Consider the following 17,570-nt stretch of genomic DNA (forward strand, 5'->3'; position numbering starts at 1 on the left):
ATTACCCCCCAGTGGAAGAAATGACACCTGTTAACCTCAGGGGCCCCTCGCTGGGGACAGGGGAAGGTGGCCCCAGGGTGACTCAACTCAGCAGATCCTGCCCAAGGACAGTTATGGAATGCAAATATTTATAAATCCCGTGGTTGTTTAATGTTCTTTAGAGCACTAAACACACACATTTTATCCTCAAAACAAGATACATGGGTCCTGCTCCTGAACTTCCTTGGCCTACAGAGATAACAGGAAAGAAACTGTCAGACAAGATCTTTTTCCCCCATTTTGTGCTTATGAATCTCTGTCAAACGTGCATCTTTTCCTGGTGCTAGGGGTCTTCCTACTGGAAGCCGGTGGCTTTGTCTGGGGACTTACCAGTGTTCCAGTGACTCTCTGCATGGTTTTCCTTGGGAAGGAATTGAGGAGGATTAGGAAAAAGGTAGCAAAATGATTAGAAATTTCCACTTATTTCTCTGCATAACTCTCTGAGCAGAGGACATGTTTCTGTACCTTTGCATCTCCAGAAGGCTCCCCAGCCCTCTGCCTAATAACGTGACCAGGGTGACAAAGGGTACCTAGTGGGTTAGAGCAGAGGCCAGGTGGCCATGCTCTGTGGGAAAAGACAGCTGCCTCCTTGAAATCCCTGGCTTTCCTCTGAGTACGGCCATGAATTTTCTAAAGAAAATACAGAATATTAACATTCTGAATAATTAAAGGTTTACTGAAGGGACAAATAAGGTCCTAATATGTGGCTAAAATCTAACAGCTAGCTGGTACTCTGGCATTACTAGGAAATTTCTTTTCTGGTCAAAGTGAAGTGGGAAATGAATTAAAAGATCACCTGGAGTCTTGAGTAGAAAGCTTGAACATGCACCAGGGCCTTACCTGTTATATACATAAGTGGGGGGAGGAGACAAAATTAAAGTGGTAGGAAATAGCTAGCTAGAACACCTGGCCACACAGACAGAAAACATGACAAACCTATGGCTAGAGAAATGGCAGCACCTTCCAAAATTACAAATAAAAAAATATTAAATGTTGAAACCCAAAGAAATTCATTCAGGAGCTCAGTGACAAGGTTCAGAATGGGTGACTGTTTGTCATGTACTGTAATTGTAATAATTGCTATGGCAATTACGCCTCCACTTCCTGCCCACCCCATGTCCTGTGAGTCTCTGACAGCAATCCTCTCTGTCCAGCCTAATCTCTCACTCGGTGTTCCTGTTGATGTACTGAGGTCGAGTGCCCATTATGAACCACACGATCATAAAATGCGAGAGGCTGGGATAATTGAGCATCAGGGTGCAGATAAAGCTATATGACTGAATTACACTACTTTAAAAAAAAAAGTCAGGACTGGCAACCAAGCAGTTAGCTGGCATGATGGGATGAAAGCATAAGGTTTGACTAAAACGGTAGCCCTGGACCACCACTTGTGAAATTGTTAGACATGCAAATTATCAAGCCCCATCACCCTGGACCCTCTGAATCAGAATCTTGGGGGCTGGGGGCGTGGAGCCCAGGATTCTGTGCTTTTCCAAGCCTCCCATTTGATTCTGATGCAGGCAAGAGTTTGAAAGCCAATGGACTGAGTTGAAGCTGATAATCAAGGCATTACTACAACTTCACATCATGGAGAGTGTGGCCTTCTGAGTTTCCTATGAGTGCTTGCTCCTCCATGCTTCATTCTTCAAGCAGATTAATTCTTCCCTCTGGGAAGTGTCTTAAAAGACTATGTAGGACCAGAGTTGAATCTTGTTTGTGTGTTCATTTATTTCCTTATCTGGATGGTTCTCTACAAAAGTCAAATCACACAGCTTGATTACCTGACCCTTCTCTAAATGTCTTCTGTGACGTTTTCAAACTCAAATTCAACCTCAGAGGACAAAGCTTCCCGCACTGAGGGTATTCCAAAGAATGTGCTCAGGTGCTTATCTCAGACGTGTTTGTTGTGACTTAGACCTTCTTGTTCCTCTGCCCTTTCTTGGTATTTTTTAAGTACAGAAACTTCCTGGAACAACCTGAGAATGTGCCTCTACTAGGTAGGATGAGGCCCAAATACAAAATAGCAAAGGTTAACCTGACATATTTCAGGAGACACCAAACTGTGGGTCAGAGGCCACTGCACTGAGAAACAGGTGACGTATCTAGGCTGCTCAGCGTGCACAATTTGGATTCTGAGGGCAGTTTTGACAGTGATGGGCCATGAAACAGCCACCAGGTTCTCACAGAGATATAGCAACAGAGTGGGAACAAAATACCACTGAGAGTTTACGGGGTAGTTTGGGGAACAAAATGTCACACAGGCTAGTACAGCAAAATTCTACTCCATTTGTTATGGCTGTCAACGTGCTGTTCTCCTATTTGGAAACATCACAGTGTTTCCCTGTGAAATGTAGCCTATGCAAGACTAACACATTGGAAATATTGAGACTCTAATGACCCAAAACATTCTCGTGCCATGGGGGTGAGGGAGTATGCTGGATTTAAACATAACTCAGAGAGAGGTGTTTTCACAAAACCCCCATTTAAGCAACTGTAATTCCCAAATTGTTAACCTTCCTCATGTGGCTGCCCCCTCCCATTTTTGTGACAGCCACATCAGGAAGGGCAAAGGGACAGGTTTCTCTTCTGATACTGATCACAAGCCTTAACTAATTTCTTTGACGGTCCAAAATTAATGCATTTGCCAAAATTTCAAGTACTGAAAATTTTATGTGCACCATGTTCCTGTTTCTTATTGGGGGAATATTGTGAGTAAATGTTATTCTTAATCAATTATTTAGGGAAGTCAAGTTTATTTTTCAAAAAGAGAGAGAAAGAAAGAAAAGAAAGAAAGAAACAACCAAAAAAAGCAATTGTCCTAACACCTTATTCTGTTCCACCTTGAGAAGCCTCAGCCAGGACTAGTAAAGGGAGCAAATTCAAATCTGATTTACCTCTCTGATTGATTAGACACTGTATTGGTCAGAAATGCATTCAGCTCAATTAACAGTCATTTAAACTAATTGACAGTCATTTAAACACATAAAGATGCATTTGTCTCTCTCAGAAGAAATCTACAGAGAAGTAGTTTTGGGGTCAGAAATGCTTCAAAGATCCAGATATTTTTGTTTCCTTGGTCCATCATCCTTGGCTTGTGCCTTGTGGCCTTATGGTAGCAACAGAGATGTTATCTCTGACACTGCTTCTGTGTTCCAAGCAAAAGAAGAGGAAGTGCTAATGAAAGCAAGCTTCTGCTTACCTCTTATTGGCAAAACTGTCACATGGCCATGTCTGGCTGTCAGGCGAGGCCAGACAATCAGGTTTTGGCTTTTTAAACTTCTGAAGGAGAAAAGGAAATTAGGTCAGCCAATCTAGAGTGTATTATTACAGACATTGTAATAAAAAGCAGACCTCTGGATTAACATGTCCTAATGTGTTTCAGTGAACATTGTCAAGGGCCTTCTCCTATTAGAGGGTCATATAAGCAATGAAGTATGGTACAGTGTGATGGAGACTAAACACCAACTATATAAAAGTAGAGCATTTTATTTTGCTGGAGGATCCAGGGAAGATGAAGTCAGTGCTTCTCATGCTTTTGTGGGATTTTGATAAAATACCAATTCTGATTCAGTAAATCTAGGGGGGGGAGGTCCAAGATTCTGCAATTTCAACAGACTCCAAGGAAATAGGTGATGTTTAAAGAGGGCCCAAAATATGAGTAAGAATTCACAAAGGGGAGAAAAAAGATGAGGACACCTAAGATTGAGAGAATAGTATGCAGAGGTTCACACTCATCCCCATTTATGAAGCCTTCTGCCGCATTATTTCAAACTTATTTTCTTTAAAAATATATATATGCATACATGAATGGATGTACCATGAACAGTTAAGTAGGTAGATAAATATACAGGCAGACATGTACAGTAAGTAGATATCATATATTTAACAACTGTACAGTACACCAGTGAGTTAATGCAAATTCTCAGCAAATGAACCCCTTCTTTACCTCACTCTTCTAATTCAACATGTTGTTTTTCTCTTCAACTAGCCTTTCCTTCTGCTATTTCTGTTGTATTCTAGTACACAGGTTTTACCCATAATGATTGCTAAAAAACTTGCCCATATTAGTCCTAGTACTGTTCAAGAAAACAAAAAGATTACCATGTCCGATGCTAAAAAGTGAGCTTTACTGCTGGAGTCACTTCAAGAATGGTCAAGGGCACAAACAAAGATCATACTTTAAATGTCATGAGGCCAATTATAAGATAACTATAGCTTGGGATGATGGCCTAGAAGAGACTATGGCCAGAGGGATGTCATGATTTCAGAGTATTTGAGAAAATCTGAAGAGTCATTGCCTGTGTTTTATGTCAGACATACCCCTCAGGGGAGACCATACTGAAATGACCCCCATACTATTGGTTCAGGTAACATTTCCATTTCCAGGAACCCATGCCCCCACATTAAATGAGAAATGCCACTATGGAGCATATTTAGAGACCAGCAGGTAGTCTGATATCCTGGAGTGCAGGGGAAGGGAAGAGGAAGGGTCACAGGTGAGGCTGTTCTCATCTCAAAATCAGATTGTTTTAGCCATGCTGAGGTACACCTTAACCTACAGGCAGAGTGGAACTGCCAGTGTTCATGAGCAATACAAGGACATAATCACATCTGGGCTGTAGAGGGATACATTTATTGGCAGTGCAGTGGATGGGTGCAGGGAAAGTATACCAGCTAAACTGAAGTGAGGAAGGTCAAGTAGAAGGAAAGAGAAGATGAGAGCCTGGACCACCAGTGACTATAGGAAGGGAGAGAAGGAACAAGAAGTAATGGTCACATCAAAGGTACATTCAAGTGGGCAGAGTAAACTTTAACATATGGTGGAGGGAAAAAAAAAGAAGTTGAGGATGACACTAAACCAGGGTAGCAGTTTGGACTAGCATAATGTGTTCTTCCTAAATTTACAGTTCAGTTGTTCACAGGCCCTCTCTACCCACTTGCCTTATTCTTGGCCACTTCATGTGTCTTTGACACCTGCTAGAGCCTGAAAGCTTTCCAGATTGTGCACAAGAGGTTTTGTTTTGGTCAATAGGATAATTAAAATGCCTCTAAATGAAAGCAGTAACGCAGGAGAAGAGGAAGCCTGCAGAAGGGAGATAATTCAGGATAGAGCTATACCAATGGAGGGGAGTTGTTTGGCACTCATGGATGGAGGACCAGCCTGAAACTTGATTCACTTTTTCTGTGACCTTGAGCCAGTTTCCTTGGCCTTCCAGTAGCTATAAAGCAGAAGAAAGCATTCACCACCCTGTGACTCAAATCCCAGAGAGAGTGGGCTCTAACATTGATCCTGGCCCAGTGCACAGTGACCAGTGTCTTTCTTCCCCTCTTTGCAGACCTCGTCACAAGCCCGCACTTCCCTGCCCACTCAGCTCCCTAGAAAACCTGTTGATAAACAGACCCCCAATGCTTCCCCAGAGCAATGCCACCCTAGGAAATCAAAATGGACAGGAGAAAAGACAAGCCTGGGTGTATCAAGTTTCTCAGAGACCCACCATCCAATTCTCTGTATGCAAGAATTTTTAGAAAAAGTTCAGTGTTTATTTTCATGACTGTACTAAAGATCTCTGGAAATACCATAGATAACCACAACACTAATAACTATTTAATTTATTACATTTGCACATGCAGAAGGAAAGAAACCAGTCTTGGCATAAAGACAACTATAAACAAACATAAATTACAAACCAGACAGTCAAATTGAAAATTAAAGTAGAAAAAATTCAAAATCCACCTAATGTTTTCTCATTTCCATGTAGTGTTGGGCTATCCAATTATTTTACTTTTCATTTCTACTAATCTGAAGTCCTTCAGTTAATGAGCTTTTTTCTTTTCTTTTCTTTTCTTTTCTTTCTTTCACTCAGGTAAAAATATCAGGCACTGGGCCAGGCACTGGGAATGCAAAGATCAAATACAGACCTGCCCCTAGTCAAGTCAGGCTTAATCCCATGGCTTGTGCAAAGTTTAGGTTTAAAGTAATTTTAATAGACTAGTGAATGAATAAATTGTTTCTCGATTTTTTTAATTTAATATTTTTTCAATTACAGATGACATACAATATTGTTAATTTCAGGTATATAGCCCAGTGATTAGACATTATATAACTAAGTGATCTTCCCACTAAATCTCGTACCCATCTGATACCACACATAGTTATTAGAATATTATTGACTGTATTCCTTATGTTGTACTATTCTGTAACAACCAGTTTATACTTCTTGATCCCTTCACCTATTTCACCCATCCACTCATCCCCCTTCTCATCTGGCAACCATCAAAATGTCCTCTGTACTATAAGTCTGTTTCTGTCCTCCTCCTTTGTTTATTTTGTTTTTTGTTTTCTTTTTTAGATTCAGTTGCTGCTAGATAAGTACTTATTGTCATTTTATTATTCATAGTTTTGATTTTTTTTTTCTTCTTCTTAAAGAAGACCTTCTAACATTTCACGTAATACTGGTTTGGTGGTGATGAACTCTTTCAGCTTTTTCCTGTCTGGGAAGCTCTTTATATGTCCTTCAATTCTAAATAAATGCTTTGCTGGGTAGAGAAATCTTGGTTTTAAGTCCTTGCTTTGCATCAGTTTGAATACTTCTTGCCAGTCCCTTCTAGCCTGCAACGTTCCTGTTGAGAAATCAACCGACAGTCTTATGGGAACTCCTTATAGATAACTAACTGCTTTTCTCTTGCTGCTTTTATGATTCTCTCTTTGTCTTTAACCTTTTGCATTTTAATTATGTTGTATCTTGGTGAGGAACTTTCTGGGTTCATTTTTATAAGACTCTCTGCACTTTCTGGACTTGTATGTCTACTTCCTTCACCACAGTAGAGAAGCTTTCTGTCATTATTTTTTCAAATAGGTTTTCAATTTCTTGTTCTCTCTCTTCTCCTTCAGGCACCACTATGATGTGAATGTTGGTATGCTTGACATTGTCCTAAAGGCTCCTTACACTATCCTCATTTTTTGGATTTTTTTTTTCTTTTTGCTGTTCTGATTGGGTGTTTTTGGCTTCCTTATATTCCAGAACTCTAATTTAATTCTCAGCTTCCTCTACCCTACTGTTGATTCCCTATAAATTGGTTTTCATTTTGGTCATTGTATTTGTCATTTCTGACTGGTCCTTTTTTATGGTTTCCATGTTCTTTTTTATGCTGTTGAGGTTCTCACTAAGTTCATTGAGCTCCCTTATAACCAATGTTTTGAACTCTGCATTTACTTGATTGCTTGTCTCCATTTCATTTAGTTCTACTTCTGAAATTTTGTTCTGTTCTTTCATTTGGAACATGGTTCCTGTCTCCTCATTGTGACAATCTCCCTATGTTGTTTTCTTGTATTAGGTAGAGCTTAGTGAGTGACCTTATATAGTAGGTGTTCTGTAGGGTCCAGTGGTACAGCACCCCTGGGCACTCAAGCTGGGCAATCCAGGTGTACTCTGCCCCCGTGTGGGCTGTGTACACCCTCCTGTTGTAGTTGAGCCTCGATTGCTGTTGGCACATCAATGGCAGGGACTTACTCCCAAGCTGATCAACTACAAGGACAGGCTACAACCACCATGGAGGATAAGCTTAGCAGTGACCCACCCCACAGAGCAGGACTTATTTCAGTGGGGCTCTGGTGCCTGCTGAGTCTGTGCCTTGAGTATGTCACTTGTGAAGTTGGTTAGGTGGTGTTTTGACATAGTCTGAAACTGTCCACTGGTGTGCTAGCTCTGGGACCTTCCAAGAGGTATAGGCCAAGGTCAGCTGCCACCTGTGTTCTGCCCAGGGCCTCCCACCATGAGCTGTAAAGAATCCACATATGGCTACTATTTGTGCTGAGCTTAGACTTGCCGAGTCTTGGAGGTGCCCAGGTGAGGCAAGCAACAAACTAGGACTGGCTGCTGCTAGTGCCAGACCTGGGGCCACTTGGTGAGAGGTATGGGGCATGCTGAGGTCAGATGCTGCTTGTTTGAGAGACTTTAGGAAAGTCTGAAGCTGAGCCAAGACAGGCCATTGGTATGCAAACAGCTTCAGTGGGCCCACAAGGTGGGTGGGGAAGGGTCTCAGGGAATCACCAGGGCAGAGCAAACACTGTGAGCTAGGTTCATGGAGGCTCAGATCTGGAGCCTTGCTGCTGGCTCTGTGGGGGGAAGGGGGGCTCAATGAATGAATAATGGCCTCTGCCAGCACTTCTGTTTGTCAGAAAGTTGCCCCCACCCCACCCTTGCCTTGATGCCAGACAATTCAGCTTCTCCCTGAATGTCCCTTGTGCCTTTCAAGCTGCTGCTCCAGTGCTGGCACTTGAAACAAGTGAGTTTGGGTAAGTCCATGCACAGGCCCTCTGAGAGGAACATCTGAGACTCCAGAAGCCCTCTGTCTCACTTAGCCACACCCCCTGCTAGTTTTTCAGCCAGGAGTTATGGGGGACTTCTCTTCCTGAAACTGGAAACATGGGCTGGGTGCCCTGGTGTGGGGCTGGTACCCCTTGCTCCTCAGAGGGGACCTCTGCAGCTGAGATATCCCTTCCAATTTTTATCTACCACACATGGGTGAGGAATCAGCCCATTCCATGTCTCCACCCCTCCTGCCAGTCTAGATGTGGCTTCTTCTTTAAATCCCTAGTTGTAGGACTTCTAGGTAGCTAAATTGTAATATAAATATGAACAAGTCCTAAATGAGGGGGAATTGACATGACAGGAGAGTCTAGAAGTTTATTTTGAGATTTATATGATCCTTGACTCTTTTTACCAACTCTGTCTATGGCATTTGTCTTCAAGTGACCTCCTAGTGATTGATCTTGGTTCCTCTGACATTTCTGTTTCCTGGAACAAGGGCAGAAGCAATGGAAAAACTCCTCACCAGTTCAGTGATTGACCTGTCCCTCATACTGAGGCATGACTTACACATGCTTGTTATCTAGAGAGGGAAGCAGACAGGAACACAAATAAGCTGCAACACCAGCAAAGCAAACAGTGTGGTATGAGAGGTCATGTGCTTAAGAGCATAGGTTATAGAATAAGAAGACTAAGTTCAAACCTTGGTGCTATGTCTTATTAGCTGGATAAAATGAAGCAATTTTTTAACCTCCTCAGTAAATTGGAATAATACCTGTCTCATAAGGCTGTCATGAGTATTAAATGAAGGAATTTATGTAATATGTTTAACACAGTGCCTGTGGGCACACAATAAATGATAGACATGACAATGATAAACAAAATGATTATAATGATGTATATAAAATGCTATGGGAAACCTTATCAGGGTATGAGTAATTCTGCTTAAGAAGGGTTCAATGAGAAAAAGACATTTGAGCTAAACCTTGAAAGGTAGAAGGAAGCCAGGATGGAGACTGAGAAGATGGCATTTCAGAGAGAAAAAAAAAAAGACGTCATAAACTAAAAACATAAGGTAGATCTAAGGCTTAAGAGTTTATAGAAGAAATAAGTGAGAAGCTAGCTGGAATTAGGGGTTCAGCTATGGATAACTGAGAAAAATCTGAACTAAATCTTGGAGATATTCTGATGTAGGTTTCAGAATGATGGAATAAAATGTATTAGAGTATGTTGTGTATACAGTATGTGCAATTATCAAATTGGACTTCATGAGGCAGGGCTATTATTAAAGGACCCGTCTCTTCTTTTAGGAGCCCTTTAATTGTTTTTACAATCATGTTTATCAACTACTTTGGTTGTTGAAATCTCCTGCCATTTTTTTTTTTTAATCAAAGTGTGCATTTTGGGGATCAAATTAGAAATTCAAAGATAGACCATGAATTCTTTCTTTACTCAGAGGCTATATTATTCATCTGGGCCTAGGAAGGAAAGTTCTTCCAAACTCTTCTAAAAAAATGTTTTTGGTGACTGAGTTTAAATAGAGCCCTGCCCCAAAAGCCTGCCTTTTTGCATCAATATCTGTCTCTGTCTCCCCCAACTCCCAACTCTGGTCCTTCCTGCTGTCTCTGTCAGTTCAGGTGCTTTCATGATTGACACCTTCACAAGTGTCAAAATACCAGCAATTTGGTATTTTGCTTATGTTTGTTCTTAGTCACACATAGTCTATAAATCACCCAATACTCTCTGTTCCATTGCTACTGAGCTGACACTTGAGTAACACAGTTTGCAATTTTATTTTCCTCTCCCATTATTCATCCAGCCCTCCATACCTATTTTTCTTACACATGAACCCAGTACTAAAAATACACATCAGTTGAAGGTTCTGCCAAAACACTTAGTAAATGAGTAATCCAACTTGTCCGAGACCAAAAGAAGTGTGGGGGTCCTAAAATAAATCCCTTTGACATGAATGAATCAATTTGTCTGGGAGCTGAGTTCATTAAGACAGTAAAAGTGCATGACTGTGGGATGTAAGTCACTGGGTCGACCTGACACACACTCAGTGTGCACTTCGTGACATGCTCCCAGACTCGATGTCTGCCCCCAGCGCTGGGAGTTCAGCCCGTGTTCCCGTGCATGGCACAAGCATATTGTAGCCACTTTGTTTTTTAAATTTCTCCACAGCTCTAATCTTTATCTAACAGTATTCCATTTATTTATTTATTTATTTATTGTCTATGTTTTCCCTCTGGATTTCAACTCCATGAAGGAAGATGGGACTTAACTGTACTGTTATCCACTGTGTCCCCACCACTAAATCAGTGCCATGCACAGGATAAGTGCTCAAGTTTGTTGAATTGATTTTCAAAGCCAAAGTTCAATAAGGCCAAACTAATACCTAACTTCCGTGTTGTTGTTTTTTGTTTTGTTTTGTTTTGTTTTCTTGCATTTCTCCTAAGAGTAAAATAATACTGATGGTTATAATTTATGAGTGCTGCTACCCGGTTTCTACTGTGCTACCACACTAATATAGACACTGCAACATCCTATGTAATCCTCACAGCTATCGTATGTGATCTATATTTGTATAGCCTTTGTAAATGGAACTGTTGGGGCTCACGGAGATTAACTCACCCAAGGCCATAGAGCTGGGAAGGAGAAGACTGCAGGCTTGAACCTAGGACTGTTTTACCGCAGCTTCTCAGTTTATCACATTGCTACTCCTTACCATCAAGTACAGCAGATCTTAAAACTATCAGGTCTTAACCCTTTTTGTATTGATTCAGGATTGGGGCTAAAGAAAGGAATTGTCAGTTTTAGTGGCAAGCTGCTCTTTTATCTCAGATGTTGGTTATAGAGACGGCTAGTTATAGGGGTTCCTATAACTTCGGTTATAGGAACGATTACTCATCCTCCTGATTCTTATCCCTTCTGGCTACTACAGTCTTCCACATCCTTTCAGAGGAGCAAAATAAAACCAGTCCCTTCTCCAAAACTCACCCATCTTTCCCAGTTACATTTCTAAGCAAACCTGAGGGACACAAGCCTCACAGTCAGGTCCCACCATCAAATGTGTCCACAGGCTCGCCTGACTCCTGAAGGATGTTACAAGCCACCTGAAGTGTTTGAGCAGCTACAGCAGGAGTTGCAAGCCCTCCACCCAAATAAGGCAAACTGCTCCTTTAGTTATTTGCTTTAAGGAAATAGGAAGGTCCCTTTAGTTCATGTACACATTTTATATGTATCTTAACCCATCAGATAACCATTGTGTCTGTCTTGTCTTTATTGAATGGAGTAAATTTTGAGGGACTTTAAAAATCACTGAGTTTCCCCACATTGATATTTTACTGCCCTGCAATACGAACTCCACACAATTATTCTAGACCCAGTAAAATATAACTTCCATGCAGTATTTCCTGATTATTTAAAGCAGAATTAATGTCTCCACTGAAGTTTGCACAAACTACAATATTACTTACCACACAAAATAATTATCTTTGTATCTGTTGTTTATATATCATAGATTTTCATTAAATACCCTGTGATCAGGAATTATATTAATTTTTATCTTCCTTGCTGATCATGTGGCATGTAATAAATCCTTAATAAGTGCTGAATGAATTCTGTATACACACAGGTTATTCGTCCTTTTTTGAAACACTATATATATATATATAATTTTATCCTCATTTCAGAACATTTTCTCATTGCTTTTTTACAGAGAGAGAAAGTGGGAAAGAGAGAAAGAGGAACATCATTGTGAGAGAGAAACATTAATCGGTTGCCTCTTGTAGGCTCCTTAACCGGGGATCAAATCCGCAACCTAGGTATGTGTCCTGGCTGGGAATCGAACCCACAACCTTTTGATATATGGGATGAAGCTAAAAACCAATTGAGGCACACCAGCCAGGGCCTCTTTTGAAACACTTTAAATGACAGCTCACTGTTTCAAGATCAGCCCATTTTATTGTTGCAAAGATATAATTATTATGAGGTTAAATGTCTTTTTTTAAGTCAGTTTTTTTTTTTTTTTACTTAATACATTCTAGTCAAATAGTAACAGAAATAAGTAAATACTTTGAAAAACAGGCAGATTTTTCCCCTAGATATGGAATAAAATTAAGTCAAAGTTCTCTACATGGTAGAAGTGAGACAACTGCTGATGTTCATGGTTAGACATTCAAGGACAACTTGGAAATTTTTAAGCCATTTCCAAAAAAATCTATGGCAACAGGTTGGGACACAGCTACTTCAAAGGGGAAAATGTCTATATTTACATGGTTTTATTTAACAAGAATTGGGTGGCACCTGTATAGCATGATATTGTGTCTTTGGCCTTAAAGGAAAAGACAGTCTTTTTTTGTTTGCACCAGTTTGAAATATTTCTGAAGGCTCCCCCAAAATGGATTACTACAGTATTCATTCACATTAGACAGTTCATACATGTAGTAAAAAGATAAATACAGGATTTCATGGTCACTTTTTTGATTGATTTGGTTAATTGCATAAAATGAAGATAAATACTCACAAGCACATCTGATCAACAAAACTCCTAGATGCATCAGAATACAAAATATAACATGACCAATATAGACTCGGATCACCAGGCATATAACATTGGAGTAAAGCCTGTGTCAATTTCCTCCCCTTCTTCAGTGCTCCTCCTTGGAGTCCTTGACTACTGGAGTTTGGACCTTCAACACTGTCCCCACCACCACCAAAAAGAATACTTCCGAAAGGCATTCTGATAAAAACTGATAAAAATGTCACCTCAGCCCTTCAGCCTTACTTGGAACATTTAATTTTTAACTTAAAAGGATCAACTGTTCTTAGCTTTAGGAAGGCAAGCATCACGCAGGTGAAAATATTTGAGGACACTTTACCTAGCTACCCCACCACACGTTAGAGGGACTCAGCTCTTCTTAGAATTCCACGTCGTTTTCCAGAGCAGGTTTGAGTTCTCCAAAGCTGCCTTTGGAGATAGTCTAGTTGAGGCGTGTTTAGGAAAAGAGAAAAACTTATATCTGGAATTTATACTCTTCCAAGTAATCTTTCAGTCTAGTTGGTAAAGGCAGCTCCCAGACGGCGCTGGTGCACTTGTTGATGGTGAGCCTGCAGAAGTGCTGCAGCGACGGCGCTGATGTGTAGAGCGGTTTGGTCAGGTAAAGGTGAAGCGCTCCGCTCCGGTGGGCTTCTGGGTCGGTCCACTTGTCCCTGCACATCCGAACATAGTAGTCGATCAGGTGGACCGCGCTGTCAAACTGCTTAAGCTGGGACTTGACACACACGATAGAGTCCAACCTGAATTTCCCACGTTGATACTCGATTCGCAGATTAGTTGGTCCAGCTGATGTTTTCACAGATATTGTCAGCAGGAAGTCTGAATGAGAACTATCTCTGATCAAGAAAGTTCCTTCTGGTGCCTCTTTTAATTTCTCCTTGGCTTCGGCAACAGTCATACTTCCCCAGTACCAGCCCGACTGACCGAGCTCCTGCCAGGCCTTCTCCAGACGCGCCGCCTCCTGGGACGGCTGCTGCCGGGACGGCTCCCCCGCGGACGCCGCGCTGCCCCTCTGGCTCCGAGTCCCAGCCGCGCCATTCCCGGGGGTCTCCAGGCTCCACAGAGTAACGGGCAACAGGTCAGCGCGGCAAGCAGAGGTTGCCGCGAGGTGGCGGTCAGAGGGCGGCACGCGTCCTGCCTGGAAGTCGGTGGGACCCCCAAACGCGTCCCTGCAGAGTATCCGAAACAGTGGTGGAGGGCACGGGGGTCCCGGGCTGTTGGGTCTTCCTCCTCAGGTCCCGGTGGACGAGTGGCCAAGTGCCCCGCAGGCTCGGTCTCTCACGGCTTGCCGGGTCTCACACCCAACGGCGCCACGGGTCTCCTCGGGCTGGAACCACCTGCCTGGGTCAGGAGCCACCAGCCTACTGAGCGGAGGTGCGCGAGTTGCTGAGTTGCCGCCTCCCGGGTTGTAGGCGGGCTCGCTCCCCGCCCCCTCTCCGGGCAGGGGTCGGGGGCGCCGCCTGGCGCCTAGGCGGCCACTCCCTCTTTCGCCTTTCCGTGGTGAGCTGAGCTCAGTGTCCCTGACACTCCACCTTTGGGCCTGGTTTGGCCGTCTGCACCCGCTCAGATGAAGTGGGCTTCTCTTTAAGCATTTTAAGACAGTAATGTGACCCCTTCTTGACGGAACACCTTCCTGTCTCTAATGAGGGCCTTCAAGGGGCCGTTTCTAAGCTAGAGCCCTCCTGGTTCCTCTTCCCAGGACAGTCTCTAATGATGAAGACTCCGCTGGAAGTGCCTTGCCTCAGATGTAGCAGCAGGGCTCAGTGCGACGGGATCCTACTGAACTGGACACTGTCGTTTTGCAAACAGCCTTAATAGCACTATTATTTTCAGTATTCTATCCGTTCTCTCTCAGGTCTCTTTCTTTGGACTGTAGGAATTCAGATTTCTAATTGATCCTGCTACAATTAATTTTATAACATTAAAAGCAAAACTTTATATCTGTCATTGTTTAGACAATCTTGTTTTGGGGGATTTTACGGGGCTTAGGTCTAGAACACTGAACTCTGAGTGCAATCATGTACTTTATAGTTATCTGGTACCCCCTCTATTTGATAAGTCTATAAATAACTGGGTTTTAAACAGTTGCATTCTGAGTACCTTTCAAGTATGTGCTGGCCCTACTAATTCACTACTCTAGCTGGGTGCCCCACAAATAACAAAAAAATAGCAACGTCAGCAGCAGGTAGACTTCTGTGCACTGAACCCCAGGCTCTGGGCCGAGCACTTCACGTGCTTGTCAGCTAGGCTAGATAGGCTTTGCGTGATGATAAACAGCCTCAAATTCATGATGGTTTAGGCCCCGGCTGCTGCGGCTCAGTGATTTGAGCATCAGCCTGTGAGCCAAGTGTTGCTGTTTCTGTTCCCAGTCAGGGCACACGATGAGGTTGTACGTCAGGTCCCCAGTTGGGGGCGCAAGTGAGAGGCAACCACACAGTGATGTTTCTCTCCCTCTCTTTCTCCTTTCCCCTCTCTCTAAAAATAAATAATATTTTTTTAATTCATGATGGTTTAAAACATATTTTTTTTATTTTTTTATCTTACTACAAGTCCTATGTGGGAAAGAAGGGGTAGGATTTTGCTCAGCCTGGTCACTGGAGAGGCAAGTGAATGGAAGGAAGTTCTTTCTCAATACCTAATTACTCAGCATCATGACAGAGGAAAGGAAGCATGGCAAATCCCTCATTGGTTCTTGAAGTTCCTTCCCAGAAGTAACACATGCCATTTCTGTTCACATTTCATCAAGCAAAACCAGGTACATAACCATATCTAACTTGTGTCTCCATCTCTTAGTACAGTGCCTGATCCAGAGTCACCACCAAAAAAGTAGATATTGAACGATTGAATGAATGAATGAATGAATAAATTGAATCTTTAGTTAGGGTGCTTCTTGCTCAAGAAACCCCAACTCAAAATGGTTTAAGACATGAGAAAACTGAGTACTTCTAAAGTGGGCAGCTCCAGATGAGTAATTCTGCAGCTTGGGGAAGTCATTTAGGGTCTGGATCCTTTCATCTCTGTGCTCTGCCATCCCCCAAGTGTTCCTTGATCTGGAAGGCCTGCACTCTCATCTCCTCTTCCCCATGGTCACAAGGTGGTCACAGCAGTTCAGTAGTCATATCCAGATGGCAATAGCATCCAAAAGAGGAAGAAACCAACTCTTTTGTGGGATCCTCTTTAAGAGAAGGAACAGTGTTGCCAGAAGGTCCCCCAGCACACTTCCTCTCCTGTCTCTGTGGCCAGAGTTGTGTCACATGCTCATGACTAAACCAGCCATTGGCAAGTGGCATAGGGCTCTGTGATTGACTTAGTCCAGTCAGATCCATCTCTAGGCAAGGGACAGGCTCACTCTCCTCTGAAGTCCATGCCTGTGAGGAGAAGGGTAGACCCTTGAATACAATTGGAGTTTTGTTAACAAGGAAAAAGGAAGGGATGGATGTTGGGTAGAACACATCAGAATCCCCAGATCTTTTCCATTAACTGTTCCTTACCATCATAGCTTTGATCCCTCAGATTTTCTGAGTCTATGGATGACCTTCTGAACTTTTCCTTCATTTATTTCATCACCACCCCCACTGGCTTCAGTTAAGGCAGAAGTTTGTTGTGATTGGCTTGGTTGACTTTGAAAGGGCCAGGTTCATTTTGTATAAATTAACTTGATATTAGCTGTGTGAAGTAAACCACTTAACATATACAGGGCATAAGTCAAATACAGTTTCTTCCCAGAATCATTGTAGACTGCCAGTCTACCAGCATTTACATCACCTTAGTTACCACCTGGACAGGGAGAAATCAGTGATGTGATGAAGAGCGTTAGAAACAAAGGCTGGCATGGATTCTCCACTGCATTGACCCAGAACTCCTTGCCATGCCTCATTATGCTGACATGAGATTGCAAGCCTACAAGACTGTTTTTTGACTTATCAGTGTGTCTCCCTAGAACCCGCTGCTCTGTTTCATTACCCACATCTCATCCCACTCTCCTGTCTGACTCCTAATTACCCTTTAGATCACCATTTAAATATGGGTGACTCCTATGGGCAGAGTAAGTACCCTGCTGTATTCTCTCAGAACACCAGAAAACCACCTAACATAGTGCTATCACATTTAAAGGCTTGTCTTGGTGTCAGTCTCTACTCTTTAAGCCATAAATAAGCTTATGAGCCACAGAAACCACATCTGTGTGATCCCCATTATACCCCCCAGTGACCCCAGGATAGGGTCATCGATAATTTTTCTTTTTTACTTAATGAGTGAACCAACATTACAGCACCATATTCTCTCATATCATCTGCCAGATTTACTATGTTTAACTATATACCATAGAATATAACTATCCACTGCCTTGCCGTGATCCATGGAGCTAGGATCTAAAAATTAGACCCATCTGATTCCTGCTGGGAGAGGGTTCCCCAACATGGTTTATACCCCATTGCTGGTAGCTGCAATGATTTTAACTTGTACAACTCCTTTATTAGTTTTGTGTTAATTTCTATAATGAGCTTCTGTTTATGGCAAATAATATTTATTTTACATCTTCAGTAGTAATTTACTTTATTTTTGTTTCCCTTAAAAAAAAATCTTTTAACTAAGTTTTGTAATAACCGAAAACTGGGAACTATTCAAATGTCTATCAACAGGTGAATGGATAAACAATTAAT

General features: G+C 42.2%; 1 pseudogene; it reads right to left on the reverse strand.

Annotated features, from left to right (window-relative positions):
* Window positions 1-12,314: 12,314 nt before the first annotated feature.
* On the reverse strand, window positions 12,315-15,940 carry LOC150000603 (suppressor of cytokine signaling 2 pseudogene; annotated as a pseudogene).
* Between the last annotated feature and the right edge of the window lie 1,630 nt (window positions 15,941-17,570).

Source organism: Furipterus horrens, unplaced genomic scaffold (assembly GCF_987537825.1).
Source record: "Furipterus horrens unplaced genomic scaffold, mFurHor1.1.pri manual_scaffold_10, whole genome shotgun sequence".
Taxonomy (NCBI): Eukaryota; Metazoa; Chordata; class Mammalia; order Chiroptera; family Furipteridae; genus Furipterus; species Furipterus horrens.